Genomic DNA, 13,325 nt, shown 5'->3' with positions numbered 1-13,325 from the left:
GAGGCATCGCCTCACCTGGGAAGCGCAAGGGGGAAGGGAATCCCTTTTCCTAGCCAGGGGAACTGAGACACACAACACCTGGAAAATCGGGTAACTCCCACCCCAATATTGTGCTTTAAGCAAACAGGCACACCAGGAGATCATATCCCACACCTGGCCGGGAGGGTCCCACGCCCACGGAGCCTCCCTCATTGCTAGCACAGCAGTCTGTGATCTACCGGCAAGGCAGCAGCCAGGCTGGGGGAGGGGCGCCCGCCATTGCTGAGGCTTAAGTAGGTAAACAAAGCTGCTGGGAAGCTCCAACTGGGTGGAGCTCACAGCAGCTCAAGGAAACCTGCCTGTCTCTGTAGACCCCACCTCTGGGGACAGGGCACAGCTACACAACAACAACAACAACAACAACAAAAGCAGCAGAAACCTCTGCAGACGCAAACGACTCTGTCTGACAGCTTTGAAGAGAGCAGTGGATCTCCCAACACGGAGGTTGAGATCTGAGAAGGGACAGACTGCCTGCTCAAGTGGGTCCCTGACCCCTGAGTAGCCTAACTGGGAGACATCCCCCACTAGGGGCAGTCTGACACCCCACACCTCACAGGGTGGAGTACACCCCTGAGAGGAAGCTTCCAAAGCAAGAATCAGACAGGTACACTCGCTGTTCAGCAATATTCTATCTTCTGCAGCCTCTGCTGCTGATACCCAGGCAAACAGGGTCTGGAGTGGACCTCAAGCAATCTCCAACAGACCTACAGCTGAGGGTCCTGACTGTTAGAAGGAAAACTATCAAACAGGAAGGACACCTACACCAAAACCCCATCAGTACATCACCATCATCAAAGACCAGAGGCAGATAAAACCACAAAGATGGGGAAAAAGCAGGGCAGAAAAGCTGGAAATTCAAAAAATAAGAGCGCATCTCCCCCGGCAAAGGAGCGCAGCTCATCGCCAGCAACGGATCAAAGCTGGGCGGAGAATGACTTTGACGAGATGAGAGAAGAAGGCTTCAGTCCATCAAATTTCTCAGAGCTAAAGGAGGAATTACGTACCCAGCGCAAAGAAACTAAAAATCTTGAAAAAAAAGTGGAAGAATTGACGGCTAGAGTAATTAATGCAGAGAAGGTCATAAACGAAATGAAAGAGATGAAAACCATGACACGAGAAATACGTGACAAATGCACAAGCTTCAGTAACCGACTTGATCAACTGGAAGAAAGAGTATCAGCGATTGAGGATCAAATGAATGAAATGAAGCGAGAAGAGAAACCAAAAGAAAAAAGAAGAAAAAGAAATGAACAAAGCCTGCAAGAAGTATGGGATTATGTAAAAAGACCAAATCTACGTCTGATTGGGGTGCCTGAAAGTGAGGGGGAAAATGGAACCAAGTTGGAAAATACTCTTCAGGATATCATCCAGGAGAACTTCCCCAACCTAGTAGGGCAGGCCAACATTCAAATCCAGGAAATACAGAGAACACCACAAAGATACTCCTCGAGAAGAGCAACTCCAAGACACATAATTGCCAGATTCACCAAAGTTGAAATGAAGGAAAAAATCTTAAGGGCAGCCAGAGAGAAAGGTCGGGTTACCCACAAAGGGAAGCCCATCAGACTCACAGCAGATCTCTCAGCAGAAACTCTCCAAGCCAGAAGAGAGTGGGGGCCAATATTCAACATTCTTAAAGAAAAGAATTTTAGTAGAGACGGGGTTTCACCGTGTTAGCCAGGATGGTCTCGATCTCCTGACCTCGTGATCCGCCCGTCTCGGCCTCCCAAAGTGAGGCTGAGGCGGGAGAATGGCGTGAACCCGGGAGGTGGAGCTTGCAGTGAGCCGAGATCGCGCCACTGCACTCCAGCCTGGGGGACAGAGCGAGACTCCGTCTCAAAAAAAAAAAAAAAAAAAAAAAAAAAAAAAAAAAAAAAAAAAAAAAACAAAGAAAAGAATTTTAAACCCAGAATTTCATATCCAGCCAAACTAAGTTTCATAAGTGAAGGAGAAATAAAATCCTTTACAGATAAGCAAATGCTTAGAGATTTTGTCACCACCAGGCCTGCCTTACAAGAGACCCTGAAGGAAGCACTCAACATGGAAAGGAACAACCGGTACCAGCCATTGCAAAAACATGCCAAAATGTAAAGACCATCGAGGCTACGAAGAAACTGCATCAACTAACGAGCAAAATAACCAGTTAATATCATAATGGCAGGATCAAGTTCACACATAACAATCTTAACCTTAAATGTAAATGGACTAAATGCTCCAATTAAAAGACACAGACTGGCAACTGGATAAAGAGTCAAGACCCATCAGTCTGCTGTATTCAGGAGACCCATCTCACATGCAGAGACATACATAGGCTCAAAATAAAGGGATGGAGGAAGATTTACCAAGCAAATGGAGAACAAAAAAAAGCAGGGGTTGCAATACTAGTCTCTGATAAAACAGACTTTAAACCATCAAAGATCAAAAGAGACAAAGAAGGCCATTACATAATGGTAAAAGGATCAATTCAACAGGAAGAGCTAACTATCCTAAATATATATGCACCCAATACAGGAGCACCCAGATTCATAAAGCAAGTCCTTAGAGACTTACAAAGAGACTTAGACTCCCATACAATAATAATGGGAGACTTCAACACTCCACTGTCAACATTAGACAGATCAACAAGACAGAAAGTTAACAAGGATATCCAGGAATTGAACTCATCTCTGCAGCAAGCAGACCTAATAGACATCTATAGAACTCTCCACCCCAAATCAACAGAATATACATTCTTCTCAGCACCACATCGTACTTACTCCAAAATTGACCATATAATTGGAAGTAAAGCACTCCTCAGCAAATGTACAAGAACAGAAATTATAACAAACTGTCTCTCAGACCACAGTGCAATCAAACTAGAACTCAGGACTAAGAAACTCAATCAAAACCGCTCAACTACATGGAAACTGAACAACCTGCTCCTGAATGACTACTGGGTACATAACCAAATGAAGGCAGAAATAAAGATGTTCTTTGAAACCAATGAGAACAAAGATACAACATACCAGAATCTCTGGGACACATTTAAAGCAGTGTGTAGAGGGAAATTTATAGCACTAAATGCCCACAAGAGAAAGCAGGAAAGATCTAAAATTGACACTCTAACATCGCAATTAAAAGAACTAGAGAAGCAAGAGCAAACACATTCCAAAGCTAGCAGAAGGCAAGAAATAACTAAGATCAGAGCAGAACTGAAGGAGATAGAGACACAAAAAACCCTCCAAAAAATCAATGAATCCAGGAGTTGGTTTTTTGAAAAGATCAACAAAATTGACAGACCACTAGCAAGACTAATAAAGAAGAAAAGAGAGAAGAATCAAATCGACGCAATTAAAAATGATAAAGGGGATATTACCACCGACCCCACAGAAATACAAACTACCATCAGAGAATACTATAAACACCTCTATGCAAATAAACTGGAAAACCTAGAAGAAATGGATAATTTCCTGGACACTTACACTCTTCCAAGACTAAACCAGGAAGAAGTTGAATCCCTGAATAGACCAATAGGAGGCTCTGAAATTGAGGCAATAATTAATAGCCTACCAACCAAAAAGAGTCCAGGACCAGATGGATTCACAGCTGAATTCTACCAGAGGTATAAGGAGGAGTTGGTACCATTCCTTCTGAAACTATTCCAATCAATAGAAAAAGAGGGAATCCTCCCTAACTCATTTTATGAGGCCAACATCATCCTGATACCAAAGCCTGGCAGAGACACAACAAAAAAAGAGAATTTTAGACCAATATCCCTGATGAACATCGATGCAAAAATCCTCAATAAAATACTGGCAAACCGGATTCAACAACACATCAAAAAGCTTATCCACCATGATCAAGTGGGCTTCATCCCTGGGATGCAAGGCTGGTTCAACATTCGCAAATCAATCAACATAATCCAGCATATAAACAGAACCAAAGACAAGAACCACATGATTATTTCAATAGATGCAGAAAAGGCTTTTGACAAAATTCAACAGCCCTTCATGCTAAAAACGCTCAATAAATTCGGTATTGATGGAACGTACCTCAAAATAATAAGAGCTATTTATGACAAACCCACAGCCAATATCATACTGAATGGGCAAAAACTGGAAAAATTCCCTTTGAAAACTGGCACAAGACAGGGATGCCCTCTCTCACCACTCCTATTCAACATAGTGATGGAAGTTCTGGCTAGGGCAATCAGGCAAGAGAAAGAAATCAAGGGTATTCAGTTAGGAAAAGAAGAAGTCAAATTGTCCCTGTTTGCAGATGACATGATTGTATATTTAGAAAACCCCATTGTCTCAGCCCAAAATCTCCTTAAGCTGATAAGCAACTTCAGCAAAGTCTCAGGATACAAAATTAATGTGCAAAAATCACAAGCATTCTTATACACCAATAACAGACAAACACAGAGCCAAATCATGAATGAACTTCCATTCACAATTGCTTCAAAGAGAATNAAAAAAAAAAAGAATTGAAAGAAGTGAACAAGTTAACAATCAAAAATGAGGTTTTAACACTTCTCTCTCACAGCTTGTCACACAAACAGCCACACCAGTGAATCTTTAAAAGGTTTTGAACTACACTATTAGCTATCACCTATATGCCCAAACTCACACACACTTGTACAGACAGTATATACTAACAGGATACTTCTGTTTTTGAGTTCACATGGAAATTTTCCAAAAGTACACTATAATCTCATGTTTCCAAGCATATTAATATAAAAATATTAAACTATGATTTCAATGCAGTATCACTAGCCTGCATTGGTCAATGGACACTTGAAATGTAACTATTCAAATATAAAATTAATTAATAGAAAATAAAATCAATTTCTCACACTAGCCACATTCACACAGAAACGCAGAATATTTCCAGCTTCACAGAAAATGCTTTATACAGTTTATCTAATATAGAGGTCAATAACTAAAAATTAGGAAACCTGTATAATTTTAACTCAGTAATACATTTCTAAATAACTTATGGGCCAAAGACATTATCACAATGGATGGTCACATTTTAATATGAATTACAAAGAAAATAGAGCAAATTCTCTCTTGTGAAAAACTAATTGCCTTAAATATATATATATATAGAGAGAGAGTAAAATATGAAAGTAGAATTGAATTATCTGAGAACTCATCAAATGAGATTAAAAGCAGAAAAACGGAAATTAAATATAAGTAAAGTAGAAAAACACAAAGAATAAACAGTAAAAAATCATAACAAGAACACAATTACGGGAGAGAAGCTCAACGAGGCCAAAGGTATTTTTATTGAAACGACCTTTTAAAAATTGATGAGCCTACCATAGAAAGAGTTTTAGAAAACATCAACATTTTATTTCTAGATTAAACATGGGGAAACCGTTATCGTTTTTACAGATACCAGATATTAAACTCTATCAGGAATACATTTAATATCCTACAAAATAAAATTCCTAGAAAATACAAATTACCAAAACACAATAAAAGAAACAAAAACCAGAGTAAACTCTACATATTAAAGAAATTGAGTTTGTTATACAAACTTTCCTACAAAACATAATTTATAAGTTAGATGGAACCACTAGTGAATAATAACGTTTAAAAATAAAACTACCCTTACACAAATACTTCTAGGTTATAGAGAAAGAGGAAAGCTTCCCAGTATAGCTTTGATAGCAAAATTTCTCATGTACACAGTTTGTAAAAACACAGTTGAATCTCTTTTGAACCTAGATGAAGAAACAAATCTTACTCTAACTATAATATATGCACTGATTTATTTTTAAAGGGGCAATGCAGTATGATAAATAGGGTCTTGTTTCAGAAACACAATACTTTTCTAACATTTGAAAGAAATGAAGGTAATTTACTTAATAAACATTATTCAGAGAAAAGATGTATCATTTCAATTGATAAAAAATGATAGAAATGTGACATCAATTGATAAAAACTATTAGAAAAACAGGAATATGATAAAACTGCTTTAATATGAGAAAGGTGTAATAAAAAATTCATAAGCATAAATAAAATGTTGATATATTTTCTCCAAACAGAAAATGACACATATAATATACACAGAACTTTTTTTGTTTCTTCTATTCAACATCAGAAATGAATCCCTAACCAGTGAAAATATATCAGAAAAAAATTCATAGCACCTGGAAATAAAAAGAAAAGTATTACAATTTGTATATTAAACAGCTGTTTAAATGGAAAACCCAGAAAAATCTATACTTGATGTGAGATTTAACACATAAAATTAGTGAAGTAACTGGATGTACAATCATCATGCAGACGTCAATTATATTTCTATTTACAGCAACAAAACATATTAAAGAAAATTGAAAAATAAGTGCCATTTACAAAAGTATGAATGTGAAATACCTGTATTTCTATATGACTTCAATCCCCTCAAATCTGATAGAAATTAAAGAAAACCTAATATATTGAAGGACACAGCATGATATTGATTAGAAAAGTCAGTGTTATAAAGAAATCTTATATTTAAACACTACTTTAGATATCACATTCAGTCCCAAATATAAATCCAGGAGTTTTTAAAAAATAGCTTTATTAAGATGTCATGTATACAGCATACATTTCATCCATTTAATGTGCATAAGTCAGTTACTTTTAGTATATTCAGAGTTATGACTATCACTACTGAAATTTAGGAAGTTTCCATCATCCCAAAAAGAGACCGTTAACAATAAACAGTCACTTTCTATTCCAACCTTCCCTTAGGCATTAGCAACCACTATTCCACTTTCTGTCTCTATGCAATTGCCTATTACTGATATTTCATATAAACACACTTGCATACTGTGAAACTTTAAGAAAGACTGAATGCCACAAATATGATGTTGAGTAAGAAAAGCAAGACACAACAGCAATGATATCTGTACTTAGTGGTGTGCATATTACATTTCAATAACTGATTTTGAAAACTTTTTTCATTATTGGGACAAATTATGTAATTTATTTTAAAACTTTTTCAATCAAAATATTATTTCCATTTTATGAAATTTAAAATTACCTGAACAGACTCCAAATTCAGTTGCTTTAATTCCAAAGTTTATGCTTACAAGTATACAGTTGTGAAGATCCACATCTGTGTGATTTAAGGCCAGATGAGTGCAGCATTACACAGTTATGCTTTCCAATATCTGATTCTGCTATCCTGTGATGGAGAAAAATCCATAATCCCATTAGATTGCATGGGGACAATTCACGGAACAAGAGCATTTTCCACAAATTGTAAGCAAAGAATATTATAAAAACAGATGATATTTTCCATATAATAATATAATGAGTTGGTAATATGAAAACTGAATGAAACAGTCCTTTCATCTGCGCAGGGGATATGTTCTAAGACCCCCAGTGGATGTCTGAAATCATAGATAGTACTGAACTGTATATATACTGTGTTTTATCTATACATACACACCTTTGATAAAGTTTAATTTATAAATTAGGCCCATTAAGAGATTAAAACAAACTAATAATAATGAAAAAGAACAATTATAACAATATACCAGCATAAATACTCTTGCATTTTGGGGTCCTTATTAAGCAAACTAACAGTGACTTGAACACAAATGGTACAATACCACCTCAGTCCATCTCATAACTGAGACAGCTGAGTGACTAGTGGACAGGGAACTTAGGCTATGCAGGTACCCTGGATGAAGCAATGATTCATGTCCCAGGTGAGATGGATCCATACACTATATGAAGGATTTGATCACACTACTCAGAACAGTGAACAATTTAAAACTCGTGAATTTTTTCTTCCTAGAGTTTTCCTTTTAATAGTTTTGGCTGTGGTTGAGCCTGGGTAACTAAAACCACAGAAAATGTAATTGTGCATCATTCCTTAATATTTATATCAACATTTCATTAACTTTCAACATCTTTATTTATGACTATAATCGCACTTAAATTTATTCACAATGTTATTCTTAACCTTTTTATATTCTTCTACTATATAGCATCATTCAAAAAACTTACTTCAATTTGAACATTGAGCCATTTATTGACACCCATGGATGATCACTGCTGCTGACACTGCTGAGACACCAACCCATGAGAGAACTGACAGGGAGCCCAGAAGTTGCTAATGGAAAATACAAAATTTTTATTTAAATAATAATTATAAAAGATTTTATTAATTTTTAGGTGCTTTCTTTGAATTCTAAATTTTTATTAATTTTTAAAAGTGCAGGTAATACATTCTTTCATAGGATGCTTAATTTTCAAAACAAAATAAATACACTAAACAAAATAGTAAACTTGAAAACGACTTTTATAGTGTAAAAAACTGTTACAAATTTTTGTAATTTTGACTTAAAAGGAGCTCTTCAATTTTTATGCTTAGTACATTCATTCTTCTTATTTTAATAAGCAAAATTGTGATTCATGTAATTTAATAGTTGCCTGGGTTGGTAAGACAGACACAGTAAGAACTGAAATAAACGTCCTGGTACTGCACATGTTTTTCTCCAGATATTCTGATTAAATAAATGTATTTTTCCACCATGTTTCTCATAGTGGAACTTTTCCTTCTTGAAGTTTAGAAGGAAATTGAAAGGTTGCCATTGAGGAAATAAATGACACAGAGGCCAAAAATGGGCTTTTCTGGCACCACACCACTCTCTAACTAGATAAGCCCTCACTTTTATCTGATTCGGCTTTGGTGGAATGACAACGGTCTTGACCAGGTACGTCACTCCTTTTTCTCTGCTACTCCCTACTAAATACAACTCTAAACTCTGCAAGCAAGGAAAGACACATAGGAAGACTCTGAAAGGTGGAAAGAGGATGGCAAAATGGTTTGGGACTCCAGAATCAGGGATCAACAGAGTGTCCGGACATCTTCAGTCCCCCACTCAGCAGAAGAAAGTGAACTAGTCCTCTGTTTCTCAGAGCAACGGGAGGTGGCTCAGCTAAACCCACTCCTGCTCTGTATTGAAAGCAACACCAGGCAAGGCTGGTACCACTGGCAAGGATGATCTAGCAGGAGACCTGCTACCAATTAGGAGCTAGAGGAAGTGCTTCTCCTCCCAAACCAAAAGACACCAGGGTAGGTGCGGGCGAGAGGGATCAACAAAGGAAACCCATGACTACACGTACACTTCCAGGTTCCTTTTTGCCCCTGAGGACATAAGACTCCCTTCCCTATCCAGAGACACAGGACTGAATGGATTGTAAGTGTTCTATGTACATCATGCAGCAATGAACAGTAACAAACAACAGCTAACTGCATTATTGCACAAATATCATATAGGAGTAAAAGAAGACACAAATGAAAATGCACACTGTATGATTCCCTCGACATAAATCCAGAAACAGGCAAAGCTTATTTATCACATTAAAAGTCAATACAAAGGTTTGGAGAGGAGGCAGGAAAAGTGAGGAAGGCATATCCAGGGGCAGGATTGCTGGGGCTGGAAACTTCTATTTCATGATCTGCCTTGTATCATGAATCCATTCACTTTGTGATCAATATGAATGACTATGACATGCTTAGTTTTCTTTATATTTATTTTGGGATAAAAATATTCGTAGAAGAATGGGTTTCCATGAAAAGCAAAACTGGAAATCATCAAATGTGCATGAACAGTATATGAATATAAAAATATTATGAAGTCAGTTGAATATTACACAGACTTAAAATATATGAATTAAATATGTATAAACATATGGATGATTTCTACAAATATGATATTGACGGAAATAAGCTTTTAGTAAAGTGTTGAAACATTTACGTCTTACCATTTCTTCTTCATTATCTATAGAAAGCAGACTAGAGTTCTTTGAAGCACAGGTCAGCAAACTCTCTTCCCAAGTTCTTTTTTCCTTACCAATGTAATAACAACTGTTGGAATATGTAATCTACTCCTCAGGACAATGGCCACAATCATATGCTAAATAAAGATATGAATTACTATGCAGAACAATATGTTTACAAATTAAAATTATTTTATATATTTGCAAAGCTATAAACACATAGGTACACAATATCTATGCATCCTCATAGGCTGTTAAATATATATTTTAAAACAACTAGTCACTCATACACACATGCACAATGTAAGGTCCACCTCTCATCCCTTAATTGTGTTCCCATATAAAGCAAACCAGCAAACAAAAATTCACCCTACACATCTTAAACATCACTGAACAAAACTGCTTTTTAAGTATAGTAAAATTATTTATCTCTTATCATCTTGTAGTATTAGGAAATTTCAGTTAATTAAACGCAACAAGAGGGTATAATGATTTTAACTATTTCTACTTATTATTGGAGAAAAGGAATTTCCCTCATGTAATCTTTATTTTATAAACATTTATGGCTTAGTGCTATAGTTTATTCTCCCCAAAATTTTTCTTGTCATTTTGCATCCCTTAAGATAGAGACAAAATATAAACTGTACTAACATCAGAACACTGACAATCATAATGTACCTTTCTGGATTCTTGTATTCAGGGAAAAATTGTTCTGCTCCAGTACTCCAATACCTAGAAAAATTAAAGTAATTCTTACAAAATTAACACCTAGATAAACCATAATTTCAGTTGCTTACTTTGAAATACAAAATTTAAAATTATTTTAAACTGGAACAATCTGAAATAAAAACGATCTTTAAAACAAATATTTTTAAAGCCATTAGCATAAAACTTCACCATCTCTTACAGTATTTGATTTAACTACTTTCAAAAATTAATTTGTTTTTCTAAATATTTTTTTCTTAAATCGTGTCTTTGAATCATGAAATCATAATACATCTCTCTCTGTGTGTATTATATATACACACATATTTAACACAGAGACAAAAATAAACAAATATTTTCTACAATTATTCTGTTACTTATAATTTTGAAAAGTTCAGAAGAACCGTATTATCTTGAGGTTCAGATATATACATTAAAAAGAGAATTCTAATCCTCATTATTATGAAATGTTTCAAGGCATTTCCAATCATTACAGTGAAAAGTTCCCTTATAATCTTTCAATAATACACTTACAAGGAATAAGAACTATTGTTTTTAACACAGTGGCCATCAGGACAATGCAAATGATTCCCAGGACCTCAGCAGTGAGCTTCTCTGGAGGTGGCAGTAAACCTGCAGGGAGAGAAATAGAGGCACTGAGAGAGGGGAGATAGAGAGTTGATGAGGTTTACATATAAGAGAACCCACATGCACAGGGAAACATAAAGATAAACGCAGCACACCAACACGGCACAAGTATACATATGTAACAAACCTGCACGTTGTGCACATGTACCCTAGAATTTAAAGTATTAAAAAAAAAAAAAAAGATAAACTCTGGCCTCTAAATCTACATCTACTATAGTAATGTTTCTCTCAGAATATACCGGTTCATTTTCAGTAATATAATGCTCCATGAGTTGTTGATCAGAGATTACAACTGAACAATGCCTGAATAAAATCAGGCTTCAGATTTCATATTAGAATATTAGATCCTGACTTTTGACCTCTGATTGTCACAAGTGCAAAATATTCCCTAATCTTTCCCCACCCTTCTGCATTCAACTGCACATCCTAGAACAATAATATTGAAGATCTATTTAATGTTTTACCTTTGCAGTGATATGTCTTGTCATTCCCTTGATGATCTGAAGAAGCATTTTGAAGGTTTAATTCTACTTGGAATATTTTCTGTTCAGTTCCTGAAATGGAGCTTTTATTGCCCTTAAGTTTCCTTTGCTGCCTCCCTGGGTCCTGGGCCAGACTCACTTCGCAGTAGGTTCCTCTTTCTTTATTCATCTCTGCAGCTGTGTGATGTCAGGGACTGTGCTCTATGATAACTGCTCTTAAGAAGTTATAAATGGTGTATATTTTGACAGGATCCCTGGTATAGGCAAACTGCATGTGCTGGTGGCTGAGTAATAATGTTCATTTTGCTGTTGACCAATATAAAAGTCTAGTACCAATTTCCTAAAGTTTTAAACTGAAATCTCTTTAAACAATAGGTCATTTTTTAAAAGGTATTCTGTATTTGACACAATATTATTAATGGGAACAATAAAAAACAATACGTTTGTGAAAACTAAGAAGTAAATGAAAATAAATATCTTCATTAATTTACAGTCAAATTCTGCAGAAATATTTTATCACCAATACCTGTGTAAAAACACTAAAATTGAAATCTGAAAATAAAATGCACTAATTGTATGACAATTTTAAAATTCATTAATGTAAGGATTGAGTGCTAAAGATGGAGGAATGGTTTGTTAGCATATAGAGCAACTTTTAATACTAAAGTACATTAAGTTAGGGACTTACGTTCATTTACTAAAAGGGCATGAGGTCTTAGCAAATGTTTTTTATTCTGAATGATTGAGGACATCAGAAAAACTGTTAAAATTTTAAAGAAATATTTTATACCTTGTAAAATATTACATTAACTTAGGCATAAACTAATTACTATAGAAAATCATTGAACTGTTTATTTTACAGAAGTGATTGCTAATTGGTTTAATGGCTAAAATAGGAAAACTGAAAATGATAAATATAAGTTTGGACCATCTATGAAAGAACACTTTAGGTTCAAACTTTCAGAAAGATCCTGTGGCTGTTTTAAAAGGCAATGAGGGTCACTTTGGTTGTGTAAGTAATTGTAATAAATCAGAAAATATAATTTAATAATCTAGTCAATGAGCTCTGTAGCCAGTGAGACCTAAAATTAATTAGAGCTTTGAAACTCATAATGCATGACCGTTTACAAAGTTACTTAGTGTCTACAACCCCAGTTTACTAATCTAGATTGGGGAAAGTAATTTATAAAGTATAATGTATGTAAAACACTTATACAACCTGGCACACATTAGCCCTCAATTATTTATTTTTAATTTATTTATAATTTAATTTATTTAAAATTTAATTATTTTTAACACAATTGCCGTTTTATTATTTCTAATTCATACTGATTGTGTAAAATAACTAATTAGGTAGGAGACCGGTATCAGTGTAGTACATCTTTTCTGCAATGTTTGTTTGGCTCAATTTTTTAAAGTCATCCTATTATTTATAATTAAGATTAGATTTGCATTTTATGGAAACTACTTCATTATTGTTTTCTTAAAAAAATAAAATCTGCTTCAATTAAATATGTGTATGAGAAATTATGTTTGACATTCACAATTTGATGTATATTGATTATTAAAGTCTGGGCTACATATAAAGTATTATTACATCCATAATGATTATAAAATTTCAAATTAATTCTTCATTGTCATGATATTTATTGGTTACACTCTAAATTATACTGATCAACAA

At 35.0% G+C, this 13,325-nt stretch overlaps 1 pseudogene; it reads right to left on the bottom strand.

Moving 5' to 3' along the window:
• Positions 1–9,811: 9,811 nt before the first annotated feature.
• LOC112634538 lies at positions 9,812–11,813 on the bottom strand (annotated as a pseudogene).
• Between the last annotated feature and the right edge of the window lie 1,512 nt (positions 11,814–13,325).

Source organism: Theropithecus gelada, chromosome 11 (genome assembly GCF_003255815.1).
Source record: "Theropithecus gelada isolate Dixy chromosome 11, Tgel_1.0, whole genome shotgun sequence".
Lineage (NCBI taxonomy): Eukaryota > Metazoa > Chordata > Mammalia > Primates > Cercopithecidae > Theropithecus > Theropithecus gelada.
Note: the sequence above shows the minus strand (reverse complement) of the source record. Positions and strands in the feature narration are given on the sequence as shown.